Source organism: Anser anser (genome assembly GCF_964211835.1).
Source record: "Anser anser genome assembly, chromosome: 1".
In the NCBI taxonomy this organism is placed as follows: Eukaryota; Metazoa; Chordata; class Aves; order Anseriformes; family Anatidae; genus Anser; species Anser anser.
In genome coordinates, this window is record NC_139720.1 from 170,402,797 (window position 1) to 170,408,369 (window position 5,573).

Sequence of the window (5,573 nt, forward strand, 5' to 3'; positions counted from 1 at the left end):
TGAGGATATTTTATCATTTGCCTTTGACACAAAGACATGAGCATACACTTAGAGCGCAACAAGTATGCTATTTGCCTCACTACCTCTACTACTCTAAATGAACTTTATAATCACTCTGGAAAGTATCTGTGATACACACTTAATGAGAGTCTGAAATAAAATTCTATGACTTTCACATTCCTGAAACACTGCTGGTGATCGATAAAAGATAGATGAAAGGACTGAAGCACTGTATTATATTTTCATCAACAAGAGTCCATTTAAATGTTTAATTTTAACCTTTTTGATACAATAAGTGTTTTCATTTTGTCATTTGTAAGAAGTGTATTTGTGGTTTACCTCATGGTAAAAGAAAGACATAGAAAGTAAAAAGTGGATTCTGGTATAGAATTAACATTGTCATTTTTTCAAAATATAATGGTTGAAATCTCAAAGTACACTAAGAGTATAATCAAATGAGCACTAAAGCTCATAAGTTAATTATACGTTATTAGCAGTTGAGGAAGTTTAGGAATTCTCAATATCTTAGAAATTACTACTCATTATGGCCCTAGTTCTTTGTGGTGTGAAATAAAGATTTGCTTGACTCACTTCTCATCTCTTTTGGATTAGTAGTACTAACAAGATCAAATACTGCATTTCAGTCAGTGTAGTAAGTTCCAGATATAGTGTACTAACAGAGAATTTAGTTGCATTAATCCTGTAAAACAGACAAATAAATTATACACATAAATAATTTCATTGGCTATTAGCTGCTGAGCCACGCTGTTTTCTAACTCACCATCAGAATTACATAAAATCACACTGTTCTTAGAAGTTATTGACTTTCATGTTGCAAGTGAGTAAAGTCCTTTTCTTTTTTTAATGTGTGAATTTGCACATTTGTTTATTTTTATTTTTTTCTCCACTTCTTACCTTACCTTATTTTGTTGTTCTTGTTGTTAAATTGGTGTACCTCTCTGTAGACTGAAAACTGAAATTCATTTACAATTTCCTTATATTGCTTTTTCATATTGTTCTATTCCCAGGTTTTGAGAATGTTCTTGGTAAGTTTATTTTCCCCTCATCTGCAAATGAACCAATTCCAAAGAGTTCCATGTTAAGGTTCTTTCAGTACATAGTTGTCTATTTCTGAAATAGTTGTAGAAATCTGTGAAAAACAGAGTAATGTCATTTCAGCAGTGTATCATCCTGAATCAGAAACTAAAGCATGCAAACTGAAATTGATTTATAACAGGTACCTTATTAGAAGCAAACATCAAGAAAACTAGAATCAATGTTGAAACAAAAATTTGTCTTGTAAGCAATCCTGAGTGAAATGTGTTGACACAGCATCACATTCCGTAGTCCCATTTTTGCATGCTTTTCAAAGCACAGCCATCTCGATCTGGGAGAGATGAATAATTGACTGATCACTGCATAATTCAACGTACTGTTGTAAAAATTCAAGGTCTGGCAAATTTGAAGCTTTTCCTCTTTATTGAGACTGAGGTTAAAGTTTCAATCAACCTTGAAGAAACATTTAAATAGCACAAGGATGTATGATTTATTAAAGCACATATTATTCTTTCTTATATTCCCTCCTTCTTCATTAAACTCCCTTACATAATGTTTATGTGAAGTTTATGAAGTGTACCTCGTAAGCTGAGCAAAGATTGTCGTTAAAGATAGCACTAAAGGTCAATAATCTTATTTTTCAAATGAAAGGGGAAAAAAAAAAGAGGAAAATGGGTTTGAAAACACAAAACATTTTCACCCACGTCTGTAATAAAATATCTGTATACTTAAATATGCAAATTTCCCCATTTCTTTTTAGGAAAGTAAGTTTCTCTAATAATTAATACTATTTAGTTTTTCACAGCTCATAATTGCTGTTTGCAATGTTCAGCAATTGATGCCCATGTCCTTTAGGATATATTGAAATCCCTAGTTAAATTACTTTGTCATTGTCACTAAAAAAATGATCTTCTGTAGAAATTGTTCATTTCTGCTTCACTTTCAAATCATACTTTTGTTTGAGGAATATGTTTTCAGACTAAAAGATTAAGTTCAAACATTTACGTTCTTATTGTCCAGGGTTGCTTCTTCATAATATTGACACAAAAACTGACTCAATTCCAATTATTTTCTGTTAATTTTCAACGTGTCAGCACTGGAGGCTGAAACGATTTAGACTGATTTTTCATTATTTCTTATTTAATATTTATGTAGAACTACAAATCTGCACAGCACTGAGTCTGAAGATCTTCCTAAGGGCTTGGCCACAAAAGGAGAATAGTGTGCAGTAAGTTAGAATATAAACTTACAAGGAACTGGGTATTCTATGCTTGCTCCTTATTCAGACACACCTGCCATCAACTCTGTGTGACTTTATGGGAGATAATTAATTAGAAGAGTTACTGTGAAAAGTTACTATTGAATACTTTGTGTACCATGAATTAGTGTAGTTTCCTATGGAACAAAACTCTTTGTAAGGACAGATCCTAAGATCCTACTGAAGGAGACTTGAGGGGGTATATATTATACTCACTCTATTTAACTTTCTTTTCTCACAAATTGAGGGGCAATTTAGAGTATACAACAAATTGGAGCCAGATGAAAACATCTGTAAAAGAAAATATGATGATATCATTAAAAACAGAGAGGAATAACAGAAGAAAACATCTTGATTTGAAAGCAGTTCCATGAGAAAGGGGCTGAGGAAAATGAATTCGACTGGGAGGAAAAAAAAAAAAAAAAAAAAAGGAAGAGAAGAAAAAGGAGTCCAAGAAAAATACTGCTAAAATGTGCTATTCAGTGCAGGTAAGAATCATAAAAGCAAGAAATTTTATTTGTTCTGCTTTTTGTTCTTTACTAGGAGCTTGTTGATGAAAAAAACCTGCTAATCCATCTTCCAAATGCAGGTTTTAATTATATTATTAAATACTTTATAATTTTTACCTTAAAGTGAAACATCCATTCTATAGATATTTCAGAATGTTGGTCTTTTCATTATATTTCTAGTATTACCTTTAATTTAGTGTTGACAAACACAAAATCTCTTAAAATTTTCATCAATTTAACTTTAAAATAGTAGATTATTTAAAAGCAAAGCAAAGAAAAAAAAAAAGGCCATTTTCTTACATTGACTGTCACAGGAGAATAAAACTCAGTTGGAAAGACCTCAAAACACCTCAAAAAAACAGTTTCTTACAATTTATGTAGTATTGTTCCTACTGCTGTCACTGTAACCTAGATACCATTTGCTGAGTTTAAGCATACAGGGACTGATATTTTATAATGTTGTAATTAAATTCATATGGACATATATTTACCTACACATAAATGTGAATAGAAATATAAATGAACTCTAAATATATTTCAGTAATACATATTTATATTTATTACATTGCCCCCCCCCCTTTTTTTTTTGAGAAAAATCTCATCAAATCCATTTTTGTTTGTTTGTTTGTTTGTTTGTTTTGTTCTGTTTTGTTTTGTTCCTATTAGGAATAATTGTGAATCCTGATAAATGAATCTGTGACTGTTATTTGATTAAATTGGATGAAAACAAGTCTTTCATGACTTATCAATTGTAGAACTCAACAATGTTAACCTTCAAAAGTAACAGAAAGCATTTTGAAGAATTTTCTTCGGAAGATTGGATTACAAATGACAGTAAATTGTCTCACATCCAGATGAATACATCTAATGAATTCATAAGTACTTCATGTTCATAACAAAATACGTTTGGTATACATATAGTTAAGAGCCCATTGCATAATGCACAGATTAAAACTTGGTATGGCATTAGTGGCTTTCAGTTGGTCATTGACATGCTGGTTTGAAATGAATCTTTTTCAAATGTTAAAAAAAAAAAAGCACATAACTGTTGTTGATTTGTCTTGTTCTATGTTTTTTTTTTTTTTTTTCCCTACTGTATTCATATGTATATATGAATATATACATGATTCTTTATAGAGGAAGGTGTTTCTATTGCAAATGCAGAACAATAAATACTTTAAATTCAATACTTTCACCAATGGCATATTTGAGCCTCCCTTAAAACCTCTGTAGCATACATATAACTGTCATAAAATGCAATTGCTGGGGAACACAAAAACAAACAAACAAAAAAAACAACAAACAAACAATGAAGACTCTGTACTCTTTATTAAAATTGTATCTTCATATTTTCTGCCTTTAAGTAGTTATTGATGGAGTTACTGATGAAGTTAACCCAGAAGGAGCTTGACACTCCATCTGTTGAAGACAAAAGTTTTAGACAATGCAGACCAGATAGAAAATTTTATTTTCATGTATTAGCTTTGAGTATTCTTGATCGATATTATTTTAAACAGGTGTGGATGTTGGACCTTCCTCTCTTTTTTTTTTTTTTTCACAGACTGTTTTAATCGTAATAGTTGAAGTTCTATTGTAACCACTTTTGAAAGACATTGTATTAATCTGTGTTCAAACCCCAAAATAAATGTAGGGAGCACTATTTCATCTTATGTTACTACTCATTAAAATACTTGAATGAATTATCTATCTATATTAGATCTTATTTTATCTCCATACATGCTCTTAATGATTTTTGTACCTTTATTTATTATATGTATATTCTTACCTTTAGTGTATTTGCCAGCTTAGATCTCCTGGATATTGTAAGAAGCTTTTCTTGCACAATAGAATATGCCTTTTAAAGGTGTTACAGACTTTAAAAAAAAAAAAACAACTTTTTTTTTTTTTTTAAAGGAACATCACACTCCTAGTATCACTTAGAAAATTATTCTGTAGTGACAAAAAGTAACATATATTCATTTTTACCCCAGCAACGGATTTCATTCAGAAGATTCATATTTTTTTCTAATACAACCCACTGAAAGCTCTAAAGCTCTAAAGGTGTACGAGCTTTGGGAACCAACACACAACACGATTGTTGTAATTCATATTATGTTCAATCCCTCAGGACTTCATTGCGCCTCTAGGCACAACCTTCAGCAAAAAAAGACTATGGGCTGTGTCATCCCAAGAGGTAGAGTGTCTTAGATATACACCTCTGAAGTACAACACTCTCCTTGTTCAAACATGAATTCAGCTTGTCAAGAGACTTTTATTATTCTCAGTGTTCTACATCCAATTCCCAACAACAAACACTTGTGTTTGAAACTACAGCAGTTGTGGACATGTGAATCTGAATTCTTGCCACCTGAGTTAATTGCTTTACATAGGAAAAGAGATATACTAGATAGCTTATACTGCTAAAATGAGGTATGGAAAGAGAAAAGGTAACCTTCACAAAGAAAGCTCTGTCCGCATAAGATCTGATTTGCTTACTGGAGATTCCTTTCACTAAGTACTTAAAAATATTTTTCTGACAAAAGGAAGGTGTTAAGGTAGTTAAGATTAATCTGGTACACAATGTGTGCTTCACATTAAAGATGAATCTGTAACATAATGTGGATCTGAGCTAGCTTGTCCTGTAAGGACAAGCTTTAGTTCAGTTAGAAAGCAATATAAGATAGATGTAACTTGTTGCTGATGACGTTATGTTTTTTGACCAAGTACTTCTTACCTAGATCACAAAGATG

At 31.4% G+C, this 5,573-nt stretch overlaps 1 long non-coding RNA gene across 1 annotated transcript; it reads right to left on the reverse strand.

Moving 5' to 3' along the window:
- Nucleotides 1-1,049: 1,049 nt before the first annotated feature.
- LOC310902084 lies at nucleotides 1,050-3,390 on the reverse strand. The gene is made up of 3 exons (XR_014586476.1): nucleotides 2,531-3,390; nucleotides 1,242-1,387; nucleotides 1,050-1,150 (listed from the first exon to the last, which is right to left on the reverse strand). It is a non-coding gene; the product is annotated as an uncharacterized lncRNA (long non-coding RNA).
- Between the last annotated feature and the right edge of the window lie 2,183 nt (nucleotides 3,391-5,573).